We start from the raw sequence: 14,674 nt of genomic DNA on the forward strand, positions 1-14,674 counted from the left end.
CTGGTGGGGGATGGGGCCAGGTGGGGCAGCAATCGGGGGGCTGGGGTGGAGTATGTGGGCCTTGCACGGGGGGTGATAGCCCCTTTGGGGTCATTTGGCCCCTGTTGGGGGGTCGTACCCCTTGTATGGGAGATGAACCCCCCTGTTGGGGGCCTGTACCCCTTTTGATAGTGCTGAACCTCTTTTGGGGGTCTGAACCCCTTTTGGGGGATGAACACTTTGTGTGGGGGATGAACCCCCTGTTGGGGGGTGTAGCCCTTGTGTGGGGGCTGTTGGGGGGGCTGAACCCCTTGTGTAGGGGCTGAACCCCATGTTGGGGGGCCATAGCCCTTGTGTGAGGAACCAACCCCTTGTGTGGGGGCCATCGCCCTGTTGGAGGGCAGCAAAATATGTATTCATGAATTCATGAAACCAGTATTTAGAGTTCACTTTATTCTTATGATAAGAAATTTGCTTTAACACTGTAAATATATCAATAAAACATTGTCCAACTGATCGCTGTCTCTGTCTCACTCTCTCACTCTTTATAGTGATCTTTTGCTTTACTTGTGGAGGAACATGGATTTGGGGTAATTTAGGGAGTGATTTTGGGATTTTTTTTATCAGGGATTTTTCAGTTTTCCAACAGGGAACACCAGAATGCCTGCTAGGCAGGCCAGTGGCAGGACCCTGCCTGCTCAGAGCTGGCACCTTGGGCCCATCTGGCTGTGGCTGACCTGCTGGCCGAATGGGACCAGGACATGCTTTGACAGTTCAAAGCAGGCCACCACACCTGGAACATCTTCCAGGTGATAGCTGCCCAGATGGCCAGGCAGGGGGCACAAATGGCAGTAGTGCCACACAAATGCCAACCCTGCAACTGCAGTGCACTGGCAGCTGGCCCAGAGGGGCAGATGCCTCTACTGGCTCTGCAGTCCCCATCCGGGTCTGGCAGGTGCACAGCAGGTTGCAGCCAGATTGCTGCAGTGGGTAGAGGGTGCAGGGAACTGTCAGGGCTGCTTCAGCAGTCCAGCTGGCACAAGGGGTAGTGTCCACAGGTACTAATTGGCTGGGCCCCAGATGCTCCTGAGAGCTAGTAGCCCTAAGCTACTTGCCAGGGTGGCTTTTTATACTGCTGGGGCCAGGACAGGGCAGCTTTTTATGCTGCTGGGGACAGCACAGGTGCTGGCCCCAGTCTCTTAGCTCCCCCTAGCTGAAGATCCAGGAGGAGCCAGGCAGAGTTATTTTGCCCCTAGTGGCACAATTTGCTCCACGACAAAGTGCATGTCCGAGCACGTGTGCTGAGGCAAAAAGCCCCAGCTCAAATTTGCACCACTTCTATTTGAGCTGCTGCAAGTGCATGTGCTTGCATGTGTGGATGTGCCCAAGGAGGTGAAATGAGCAGTGAAGCACCTTTCCAAATGCATACACCCATCCTAAGTTTATCATGTGCTCCCTGATGTTAATGGTCATTGCGTCTTGTATCAAGCACTTACAACAGTTTTAGCCTATGCTACTAATTGCAGGGCTGGATTATGAGATGCTGGGGCCCTAAGCAATGTCAAGCTTAAGAGGCCACATAGCATTACCAAAAAAAGTGTATTATTTCCTTGCCACTTCAGGACAGGCTGCCATTCCCCACCCCGCCAGCTCAGGAGTGGCAGAGGAAGCTTGCATGTGGCTGCTACCACCTTGATTAAGCTCTGTGTGCAGCTGGTGCTCCGGGACTGGCTGCCGCTATCCCCGCACGCCTCCCCAGCTCTGTGATTGACTCCAGTGCCGGTTTAAAAAAACTGGCATTTTCAAATTTCCAGCACGTGGTCAGTCCTGAGCACACCGGATTTGTGACGTTTTACTGTATTTTTTTCGTATTTAGAGGCCCCTCATAATGTGAGGCCCTAAGCTGTAGCTTACTTAGCTTGTGCCTAAATCCGGCACCGACTAGCTGCCTTTCCAAGAATTTTCACCAAGAGCAGTTGTAGTGAATGCATCTTCCTTTGAGGGAAGCCTTCTATCTGTAGAGTGTAGGCAGGAACAGGTAAGTCTTCCTGAGACAACTCTGTTTGAAAGGTAGCTAGTTCACCCTTTCTCTTTCTCTAAGACAGAGTACTTTTAATCCTTTGCATCTATGTAGGGTCTTCCACCTGAGTCTTTCAAGCCACTTTGCATACAGGCCTGGCTTCCAGTTCACTCTTCTAGCCACCTTTGTAATTACCTCCATATCTTGACAATGGGCAATTTACCAAATCCCAAAAGAGTCATTTTCGGATACCTGCCTGCTAACTCTGAAGGAAAACTACCCGATAAGTTTGTGGACTATCATGAACGTTTCCTAACCGAGGCATCCAATTTATTTTGACATCTTTGCAACAGGGATTATAAAAATACAAATTGCTTACTTACCCTCAAAAAAGGAACTGAAGTCAAATGGATGAGAACAATTTTACAAGGCTAATATTTTGCCAAACTCTACCACCAGCCACTAGTCCAGTTAAAGGCAGTTTGGGTTATCTTACCTATGCATCTTCATTCTTCCTAAATGTTTAATGCCATTACTTTGCATTGTCATGGATTTTTATAGATAAAAACCATGGGTTCAGATATTTAAGCTTCTAAATATGCAGTGCCCATGATTAAAAACTTCAGTTGCAGAACCTGCATGAGCTGATTTACCAATCAGGTGTCTCCCTGGATGATTCCAGGCAAAGTCACTGTTACTCCTTGTACATGTCCATACCCATCTACCTTTCTGAGGGTTTTTCCGCTTAAGTGAGAAATACTTCACTCTTAACTCCTACTTAGAGAAATTCTGTAGGAAACTGGTGTTACACACTGGTGTTACTACCTGCAATATGGCCTTTTGCCTTGTCCGTCAATTACATTATTTTAAGATGAAAGCTATGAACTGCCTGATACAGAATAAAAAAAAAGGTCTTGCAACAGGTGACAGTACAGTACAGTAGAGATGCTATTTCATTTCAGCCCTGTCTGTTGGTGTGACCGTGTAGGGAAGAGGCTGGGTCTGACAAAATCTGTCTCAGGTCCTGTTTGGATAATAATGCCATTGGACAACTGCCCCCCCTTCTTTTGTTTGAAACAAATGGCTTCTATCTAGCTGACACAGAAAAGGTAAAGCATCCTGTGACATTGCCTTACCTGCAAGGGTTTATTTTCTTGAGGAAGACTGGAAGGAGGAACAACTGGGAAAATGTTCACTGCACTCTTGGGAAGTGTTTTGGGTAAGACTGCACAGTGCAGGTACAAAATGTTGCATGAATAAGCACAGGGTAACAGGGAAGAACAGGGAAGAAACCTGACGACACATTAAGACAAGTGGTGCTACTTGGTTACCCACAGTCACGTGTAGTTAGTAGGAACAGAAAGTCCCAGCCCTGTTAAGAACCATTTTTCTTTTCTCTCTCCTCTGGATACCTGTTCAAACTGTTTCCCTGACTCTCTTCCATATTTTTTTCTACAGGATTATGGTGAGGCAAGATGATGGTAAATATACCAGCTATTCTTCTGAGGAAATTTCTTCAGCTATTGGATATACCTGCTCTGACCTGTGGGAAATGAATCCAGGCACATAATCTCTGTACACATATATAGGAACAGGTGGCAGAGCCTGTCAGGCTTCCTCACACTCAACAGCAGTTTGTGCAGGTCTTCTCACATTACAGCTGGAGAGCAGTCTTCTCATCGCCACGATGACCTTTTAGGCTTTGGGTGTTGAATGAAGTGAATAATCCTCTGGGGTATTTTGGCCATACCTGCAAGAAAAAAGAAGACTGATGCTTCGAGCTCTGAATGTCGGAATAAAGCCAGGAATTCAGGGGTTCTAATCTAGGCTGTGGAGTTTACTTCCTTTGACTTCTGGTCAAGTTGCTGCTTGGCCTTCTCAATTCAGATAAAAATTATTATAGACAATAATCTATACATTTTAAACATTTTAAAAAAGGTCTCTGACTTTGTTAAATTACCTGAATTTTGGGGAGTCAGTGGGCAGCATGTGAAACTCATGCAATACAATAAACTCCAGTGTACATTGAGTCAGAGTTTATTGCTCTGGGGCACTGCATTTACATGTGCATGCACCAGGGACTGCAGCATGTTGAGCCAGGTTAGAGTAGCCCCAGCTGGCAGGGAGCATCTGACCTGGCTCAATATGCTGTGGAGGGGCTGGCTGGGACATGATGGTGCTACAGTGTGGGGCTAGCTGGCAGGCAGACCCTGCATTAAAGCACCCTTGTGCCCCAGCCAGCCCCCATCACCATCTACATGTGCATTTCTGTGCACTAAAAAATGTCGCTGCAGGATTGTACTTATATATACAAGTACTAATCTACAGCGGAGTTAATTAGTTTACTGCAGCTTAATAGGGCTGCACATGTAGACACTGTGTAGACTAATTAAGCAGCTCTGCAGTAGATGCACCCAGTTTAAGATACTTTGGTTCGATTCCCTGTTCCAGAGCTATAAAGAACCCATGCCTTCAGCTGACACCAGGTTTCAGGTACTCATATCTGAAAACTGGGCCAATTGTGTCCCAAGTATGGGCATCCAAAACTTGACAGGAAAACTGGCAGCTATTTTTTAAAATGCTGAACCCCGATTACTGCTCTCCTTGTGTAGGTTCCTCATCTGTACAGTTGGGATAGGAATCCTATCCTATCCTCATAGGAATACCGTGAACACTGGCTATTGAATGATTGTACAGTACAGTGTTCAGAGTGAATTTTGCTATTTCCTGAGAATGTCAAACACTTTAATTTTACCCCCAAAACTTATATTATTATAGTTATGCATAGCAAATATATAAATCTAAGTTTGTTGGGGCATAAGGAAAGTGTCTGCCACTATTTATATATAGTGACTCTATTTAACTAATTGACCTGGCTCACAAATTTTAGTATGTGACTCAAGTATTGCCTGCCATTCAAGAGCCCTACTTAACAGCTGTAGATTTTATGAGATTATCTGGCTTAATTGGTATTACTGTAGATCTCCTATGGTACAGAATATGGCTTGCTTGTATTAAACTTTTTAATCCGGTATTAATAGGAATTGCCATTAAGTTACATTTGGAACAATAATTAGCTACAATCCAGGCTGCCATAAACTGAAAAATTGCTGGCCACACACAGCCACTTAGTGATTCTCCCCCCCTTAGGGTTGCTGTCTCTTCACGGGTGACTTCTCATGTTGTTATTGTTCACAGCAATTCTGCCCACAACTGAATTATCTCTTTACTCGAGGGCTGCTGCCACTTGCCAGTTATGTCCTCCCCAACCAGGATTCTCAATACAAGGGTCACATCTCGTCCCATGCCTAGGGTTTAGCTTCTTACTTACAATTTCTGCCCAAAACCACCACTTTCAGTTTCCTTCTGCCTTGCAAAAGAAGCTCCAGCAAGTCATCCTTGTCTGCTGAGCATGCTGGTTTGGTGTTTGTGGACCAGCGTCTCCACACCGGCACTGGTAAGTACTGTCCCCCATTCTAGGCCCTGCCCAGGGGTCCGCCCTCCTACTCCCTGCAGTCGGGAGTCTTCCTAACCACTTTGCAGTCCTGGCATCCATTTTAAATTTTGCATGCCCCTGACATCATTCTCCTGCATCCAGTTAAATGTGGCCGCACTTGTGTTTATTTTAGCTTTGCCACTTATTTTTCATTGTCGGCTCGTCTGCCAGGTAAGCTTAGCAGGGGTGGATTCTGCCTCCCTGCTATGGGGCTGCATACATAAAATCTTTCAGAAGGTATAATTTTAACAAATTATAGGTAAAAAAAAATCATATACTAAAATCAAATATCTACTATAACATATTTTCATTTTATTTAAAAAAATATTTTTTTTCCTGATTTATGCTTTTCTGAGTAATGTATATAGAGGTGATTGCATAATAGCTCAAAATGAAGTCTTACTCTTGAATATTGTGTGTGGGGGTTGGGGTGCATGGTGCGGTGGGCATGTGTGTGGGGAGGATGTGGGAGTCGTGGGGGGGTGGAGTGTGTGTGCAGGGGTGTGCACATGTGGAGATGGGTGGGGGAGGGGCTGCCTGCACTCTAGGTCTCAGGAGCCAGGTTGGTGAGGGAAGGGAAGGGGGGGCATGGGACCACCCACAGGTGGTGGATCATCATGCTGGGCAAGTGGAGTGGGTGGAAGGCAGCCAGGAGTGGGTGCTGGAGCTCTGCACACTGGGGCAGGAGCTGTCTGGCTGCAGCTTCCCCACAACCTGGCAGGCCATGTGATGCCCTGCACACATCCCTATGGCCACCCACTTCCCCATGCCTGCTGCCCAGAGCAGTGCATTAGGGGCAGGAGGAGGAGCTGCTGGAGATGTGGGGAGCCAAGCACTACCTGAATGTCTGCAACCGCACTGGGAACACCCCTGCCAGGAAGTTGTATGTACTGGCTGGTGCTGGGACTGGTGCCAGGCATGGGCAGGAGCAGGAAGGACTTGGCCCCATGTGGAGTGCCACAGAGGCAGCTGCCAGTTGGGTACAGTCAACTGGTGGGCTGGATCCGGCCTGTGGGCTATATTTTATCCCCGCACACCTGCACCCCCACCCCGCTTTAGGGTCTTTGCATAACCAATAGGGCTGTGCGAAGCTTCAGTCCCTGATTCGATTTGGCAAAGATTCGACCCGATTTGGTGGCCGAATCTCTGAATCCAAATCGAATCAGGAGACCCTTTAATCTCACCAAATTGGAACCCTCTGAATCGATTCAGAGAGATTTGGCGATTTGGATATAGACACATCTTTAAATGTTTTTTCTACATACCTCAAGGTACCGGGTGACTCGTGAATGCTGTGATGGTTAGGCAGATGGAGCGTCCTACAGGAGCGTGGGGGGCTCCCCAGTGAGCTCAGCAGCAGACTCAAAAGTGGACCAGAAGCACTTCCAGTCCACTTCCGGGTCTGCCGGGGACCACCCTGGGGGGCACCCCTGCACATCCCAGATCTGCGACTAGTGCCTCCTGGGTCTAGGGGGGGCACCCGGGTGCCTCCCATGGCTGATCACCGAGCTGGAGGAGCATGGGGGGCCCCCGCACATGCTTGGTAGTGGACCTGGAAATGGACCAGAAGTACTTCCAGTCCACTTCCGGGTTCACCGCTGAGCATGCCTGGTATCTCAAAGTATGTAAAAAAAACATTTAAAGCTGAGTTTATGGCTGTATCCTCAGATCTGGATTCGGCTGAATCAAATTGGGGACAGTGATCCAAATCAATTAATCAAATCACTGTCCCCAATTCGGGCCAAATCTGAGTCGAATACGGACCATTTTGCACACCCCTAATAACCAAGTTGTATATGTGGGTATAGGTTTTTTCCCCCCATAATGCAATCATCAAGCTATCCCATCCTGACTGTTCCTCCAGCTTCACAGTTATGCCCATCTGTCACATGCAGAAGTTCTTTTTCTGCTTTAGTACTTATTGTTAGTGGCAGTCATTCCATAGGCACTACTGACACTAGAGTTATCCTATGTCTATGAACATATGGGGAAATCTTTCCTCAACTGTACCCTGTGCTGTGTCTCTCTATAGTTTTCACTGCCATGACAACAATTTGTTTGTTTTTAATCGAGTTAGTAATTTAAAAAAAATCTCTTTAATGATGTGCTTCTTGCATAGAAATCTAGTTCCTGACCTTTTTCCCCATGCCCTGTATGGAATACATGCCCTCCATATTTTACTAAGCAGTGCTATTTTAATGAAGTGGGTCAAACTTTTTGTGTATACTGTTTCAGGGATGCAGTTTACTTGTGCCATGGTATCAATATTGATTTTAAAGGTATTCCCTTCTGGACTTAAGTTAGCTACATATGTGCCATTACTGTCTTCTGTATTCTAAACTGTAGCCAAAAAAAGAGCATGTCATCACTGCCGCACTGAACTCCTTCAGAATGTTCTCCAGTTGCATTTACTGTATGTCCTGTTTCTGTTTGTCTGAATGACACACTAGTTTAAAATGGTTTACTTTGTGGCATTTCCTGTATATTTTCATCAATGCTTGACAGTGAAATTGTGGAAATTTTGCAGAATCCACATTTTTCGGTGATCACTGGTTCTCTATTAAATTGAATCCACTTCAAAGTAAATACCATTACTTGTAATTATACCAGGTTCTGTCTAAAGAGCTTCTTCAGTATCTGTATTACATCTTGCCAACAGATTCCATGATAATAACTATTCATCCGCAGAGAAAGAAGCTGTATGAATTGCAGACCTGTTTTCTTACTGAACGAACAAGCTATGACAGTTCAGTTAGATGATGATGCTGGACAGGTTTCAGTTGAAGCCCATGTTGCATGGTGTGGCAGAGAATAGGTTGTGCCTGCCACTTTACGGGCTTGAGCAGACTGCAGATCAGCCTGCAGGTGGGAGCAGATCCAGTCAGGGGGGTCACATGGCACCCAGGAGGCTGCCTGATTGGTGTAGGGCTAGGCAGTCAGGGTATAAGACAGGCCCTGAGAGCAGAGCCAGGTAGTTGTGACTGGGGAGTTGAAGGGTGAACATCTCCCGACTGGAGCACTGCTGCTCCCAGAACACCTGGAGGCCAAGAGTAGGAGCTATGGGGATGGAGGAAGTTCCTGGTCCTGGGGCATGATCTGAAACTACACCCTGCTGGGGTTGGATGGTGTGGTGGGGATGCCTGTGGCAGGGTAGTCTCCAGGAAATGCCACACCAGTGCCTCCCTAGTGAGAGGTAAGTATGGGGCACCATGAAGCGTCAGCCCCACTGCCTTGTGGGTACCCTGTGGAGGGGAAAGGGCAGGGGAGCACACCCTGAGAGAAAAGCACAGGGCCAAGGGCCAAAGAGTGGGACCTGAGGCCCATGGGGTGTAAGGCCCAGAAGCCCCAGTGAGGGGGCAGAGTAGTGGCCCCAGTGAGGAGGTGGAATGACAACTGGAGGCCACGTAGAGTAGGATCCATGGCAGGGGGTGGTGGTGGTGGTGAAGGACTGCGCATAAGGTGGCCAGATTAGAGGCCCAGTAAGGGGCAGAGAGAGAGCGAGCCTAGTGAGGGCGGAACAGTGGGCCCAGGAAGGGTCCGGAGGAACTAGGTGGTCCACAAGCTCAGAAGGCGGAGCTGCATGAGAGATGGCTAGCTGCCAAGAACCTACCCAGAGGACCTTGACTGGTCCAATGCTGGGGCCAGGACCATGAGGATCAAAGGGCAAGAGCGCCCATCATAAGGGATGGCCAGAGTCAACCACCTGGAGTCCTGACCGGCCTACGGCAAGGCCAGGGCCTGTGAAGCCAAAGGTCCCGGAGGGTGGTCACTGCCAAAAGGGAAAGGAGTTTAGCAGGGTTTGCAGCACAGGATAATGGCAGAGGTTGGGTTGCCTGAGTAGGAGGGATCCAGGGTAGGGTCCAAATGTCAGACTGGAATACAGTAAGGCCCAGTGTGGGGCCGGAGCCATATAGTGATGCCATCTGTGAGGCATGGGACATGGTGTAGGGTCAGTATGGAGCCGTGTATTATGCCCTTGGCATCAGAGCATTAAATGGGCAGCCTCCCTCCTAGGAACAACTTATCAGTTACATCAAAGGCATAGCAGATGAGTCAGGTGGGCAGGCCAGCTGCAGGAAAAATCCCAGGAACAACATAAACCTCTCTACATGGCCTTCTTTGACCTCATGAAAGCCTGCAAGTGTCAACTGAGAAGCACTATGCAGAATCCTTCTGAAGTATGGACCGCTGAAATTCTTCATCATTCTTTGCCTTCTTCATGATGGTGTGAAAGGTGGTTCTCAACAACCAATCCATCACAGATCCCTTTGAGGTTAAGTTGGGAGTTAAACAAGGCTGTGTAATCCACTCCAACACTCTTCCTGATATTCCTTCCTATGGTGCTACATCTGACCACCAACAAGCTTCCAGTTGGAGTGGAGCTAAATTCCATGGATGGAAAATTGTTTAATCTCAGCCAACTCTGAGCCAAAACCAAGATCACGCCAACCTCAGTCATCGGGCTCCACTATGCTGATGCTGTACTGTGTGTTCACTCAGAAGCAGACCTTCAGGCAATCATTGATGTCTTTACCTAGCCATACAAGAAAATGGGACTGACACTTAGCATTCAGAAGGCTAAGATCCTCCACCAACAAGGTCCTAATGGACAGTCCCCAGCTCCAGTTACTCAGATTCATGGTGAGATTCTGGAGAATGTTGAGTATTTCCTGTACCTTTGGAAGCTCTCTCTCACAGAAGGTTGACATCGACAAAGAAATCCAACATCACCTCAAATGTACAAGTGCAGCCTTTGGATGCCTGAGGAAACAGATGTTCGAAGATCGCAACATCAGATCTGAAACCAAGTTAATGGTTTATCAAGCAGCCATGATCCCCACCTTACTTTACAGAAATGAGATGTGGGCAACATGCAGGAGACACCTGAAGTCACTGGAGAAGTACCATCAGCACTGCCTGCAGAAGTGCCTTTGAATGCAGTGGGTAGTGAGATTCACCAACATTAGCATTCTCTCGCAAGCAAACACCACAAGCAGCAAAACAATGATTATCCAACTTAAACCAAGTTAAAATTTGTGCCAGGAAATTGTCATTAAATAAATCGGGAGAGTTCAGGACTGTAAAGCACCATTAAATCCAGTGATAATATTACATAACATAAAAGCATAATTGCGGAAGAAACACAAGTTGCGGGTGGTTATATTCATGTGACTGCTGTGCCATTTAAATACAAATTTAAACTCCACAAGAACAGAAAGTGTTAACAAGGTTGGAGCATAAATATTAAAACCATTTGAAAGTTTAGAAAACCCTATCTGTGCTTTGATAGGATTTGTTTGAAGTTCCAGCTTCAGCAACTGCTATAATATTGCTGAACTGGAGCTGATTAAAAACATCCTCCTATACTGATGCATTGACACTTCCTTTTCTAGAAGCTGGTTTACCAGGAGAGGAACTTTATACTCTGAGTGACTGCATGCACATGAGAAAAAAGAAAATCCTACAAGCCTAGAGGAAATGCATACTGAGCGAACTGTGTGACTACCTGACAAATCAGACACACTACTGTTACCAATAAAAATACCATTCCCCTCAATCTGTTGATGGTACAAATAAGTATATTCCAATTACAGTAAAGTATCAAAGGTCTACCTGAGCCTTGGTGACCTATTGGACTCATTTGGTTAGATACAGCAGTTTCTATAACGTGGCACATAAGGGAGTGATGTTGGCTAGCATAAGATCTGGGTGGTCATTTGGGTAGGAAATTATAAGGAGATACAGATTTCCACCTGTGTGGCCTGGGCATGATTGTGAAGCAGTGATTCTCAACCTTTTTAGACTCAAAGCACCCCTTGTTAGAATTGAGACATGTCTCCATAACTTTTCTGACCTGAGCACCACCTTATTTCAAAGTCTAACTTATTTATTACAGTGTTTACCTCATTGCAGAGGGGCCAGGCAGTAGGGGTGAGAGAAGACCAGGCAGAGAGAGCCTGCTCTTATTGGCTTATCTCCTCACATTTCCTGCAGTACCCTTCAAAGGATCTTTTGGCACCCTAAGGTGCTCCAGCATCCTGCCTGAGAACCATTGTTCTAGAGGGAGGCTTGAACCTGGGTCTCTGGAGTCATGGCAAAGCATCTTAACTACAGAACTAGTCAACGTCTTGATCTGAAGGCTACATTATGCTCCATTAATTTAAGTGGTATATAAAGAAAACTTAAGGTACAAATAACATTTAACAATGATACATAAATTGCCAAATTCTTGGTATTTTAACAGGTCTGTGTCCCTCTAGACTTGTTACCCAGTCAGAGGTGTAGCAACTCTGCACCTGAGGCAGCCACAATGCACAAGGCAGTACTAGCTGCTGTCATGCCAACTGTGGCAATGTAGTCAGAGCTGCAGTGGCGGTTATTTTTGTGCCCCTGGAACAAAGGTGGGATGATGCCCCAGTTGCCCCCTCTCAGTTATACCACTGTACCCAGTTATCCCTAGGGTGCAAGTTAGCCACTCAGTAATACGTGTTCAGATCTTCTGGTTCAAAAAGCACAACATCTCCTACCACATTCTAAGCCTGCATCATACACTTTTGTGTATCTAGTAATAAATGGGCGAGTCTTTCACTAATATTGGTTTACAAACTATAAGCTTGTGTGAAGCAGACTGCGTTACCAGCCAGACAAACTGACTGAAGGAAGGGAATGACAATAGGGTTTTATACAACACCGGTGGAAGTAGAAATTCTGACAGATATCACACAGGATGCAGATAAAGGGTGGATTGTTGCCTGCAGGGCTTGGTAAACCTCAGACACACAAGCTCAAAAAAACATGAAAATAATATGTTCAGGTCTAAACCAGGAGAGAGTCTTAACAGCTACGTGCATTCTTAAACAATAATGTGCTCCAGTGGAGGATGTTCTTTAAAAAGAAGCATTCGCAAAGGAAAACTTAAAAAAAACCAAGCGTGTTTAAACCCTGGAGTCTCTCTGCTGAAAAATTTATATGCTAGGGGTGAATCTGGAGCAGAGTAAGCAATTTATTCTTTTAAACATTGCACCATTTTTTTTACCATAGATACATTTGGTTAAATGGTTCTTTACTTCTGGCACTGTACTGAATGCTGCTGCATCGTAACCTGAACACTTAACTAGAGCTTCTCAAAACTGTGTTTAGTTTTCAGTGTGTTCACATGAGCTCTGTCTTGCATTTTGACCTGTGAATTGCTTTCAGTTCCAAGTTCAGATTAAACTAAACATCAGCATGAAACACAGTTGGAGGAAAAGAGCTTTACATGCATTTTTATTACCAGATAGTAAAGCCATCAATTCAGGCGTGAGAGTCTGTTTGCATGAAAAAGATAGGGAAGCCATAGTTTCCATGAGTCACTTCACAGCTGAAGAAGTTGGACCGTGGGAAGAACTCTGAATATCAATTTTTTTAAGCTGCTGAAAGCACCATAGATAATTTAAACCACAGTGGGCATGTCTATATGAGACGCTACAGTGCAGTAGCAGTGCGGTAGCTCATTGCTACCGCACAGTTGCATTGCCAGGCACTAACTGTGATGCGATACTACTGAGCAGTAGTAATGAGATACTGCGCAGTAACATCAGAAAAAAACATGTAGCAACAGTACTGCACAGTAACTCTGATTACTGCACAGTCATTTAGTACTTGCAAGTACTTACAAGTACTAAATGACAGCGCAGTAATACCTGCACAGTCTGCCGCTCATGTAGATGCGGCCGCTAGTGAAACTAAATTTTCCCCATTCAAACTGTAAAGGATTCTTTTCTACCATGCTTCTGCTACTCAGCACAGGGCAATCTTTGGGTTTGGGGGTGGGTGGTAAGGGGATTCCTTGGGCAAACAGATTAGTTTTTGGATTACACTCATACAGAGTTATCAAAGAAGTCATAGAAAAGGCGTAGGAAATATGAAATATGACTTCTCAGTCAGTATCTGTTGAGCTACTGAGACCATAGTGTGCATTTGAAAAGCCTTGTTAAAAATAGTTTAACCATATTCCTGTGAAGAGTGTAAAGCAGGACAGTACATGAGATCAGATACTCAAAGCAAAGTAACTATGACTTTCATACACAATAATGCAAGAAGTGTGTGGCCTATGGACTTTGAAAACAAGCATTGTGAAATATTGAACTAGGTGGAAAGTAACAGAGCTGATCTTTGCAGAAGCTTGGGGTAGATCAGCAGTTTGCAGCCCAGGAGCCTACTAATTTGTTGCATGTATTTAGCAATAATACAGGAATATCTGCAGTTCATGGGTCTCTAGCGGTAGACTCACTGAAGCCTATTGTTTTCCAACCACAATTTTTCTATGAGAGAAGTGAGACTTACTAACTGATGACTAGGTAATGCAGCTACAATTAATAAGACTTTTCACAGGTGGGAATAACATGCTGAAAGATAGGATCTGAATAACAAATCAAGTCAGTCTCAAGGCTGCTGTGACCTTGAATTATGTACATATGAAGAGGTAAGGATTCAACAGCAAGCACTGGTCACATATAGTATAAAATAATAGCATGTAGTAAGGGCACAGATTCTGCAAAATTTCTGCAGAATCTGTGTCAAGATTTGGGACACAGATGGGAATTTTTTTTATCAGAGAAAACCAAGATCCTTGTTCATCAGATTGCTCTGTCAGTGTCAGAACACCTGAGTATATATTACATGAAGCTCCAGGGTATGGCTTGAAAGAGATAATGACATGGAAAATCATGGGACACTTTATATATATTTACACAGCAATTTTAATTATTATATTAGCTCCTATTAGTCCCAGATAAAATGTGGCTAAGTGTTATAAGATTGCACTATAAATTAGTGGTGTTTCATTTTAATCACAGAAAAATGTGGATTTTGGCTTACTTTTTTAAAACCCAAAATTGGGGATTTTTTTTATCAGAGGAAACCAGGATCCCTGCTGATGAAGTGAGCTTCAGACCACAAAAGCTTAGGCTACACGTACACATACACTTTGGTTAGTTCATAAGGTTAAAGTCTATGACATGGCATACAGATTGCATCACTGGGGCCAATAGAATCCCTTTTAATTTTAAGAGTAAAGGGAGGCTTACTGCCATAGTCACATGAATACAAAACAATCATGACGTCGCTACCAAAAAGTTAAAAATATGGATGATTAAAGTCTGCCTGGAATTTTCCATGACAGCTTTGGGGAGAAAAGT

At 45.3% G+C, this 14,674-nt stretch overlaps 1 long non-coding RNA gene across 1 annotated transcript in view; it reads right to left on the bottom strand.

Annotated features, from left to right (window-relative positions):
• Nucleotides 1-412: 412 nt before the first annotated feature.
• LOC109283245 (uncharacterized) overlaps nucleotides 413-14,674 on the bottom strand; it is a 35,939-nt gene continuing 21,677 nt past the window's right edge. Inside the window, exon 2 of the long non-coding RNA XR_002090340.2 lies at nucleotides 413-3,749. This is a non-coding gene — a long non-coding RNA (uncharacterized LOC109283245). The remainder of the gene's footprint in view (nucleotides 3,750-14,674) is intronic.

This window comes from Alligator mississippiensis, chromosome 8, assembly GCF_030867095.1.
Source record: "Alligator mississippiensis isolate rAllMis1 chromosome 8, rAllMis1, whole genome shotgun sequence".
NCBI classification, from domain to species: domain Eukaryota; kingdom Metazoa; phylum Chordata; order Crocodylia; family Alligatoridae; genus Alligator; species Alligator mississippiensis.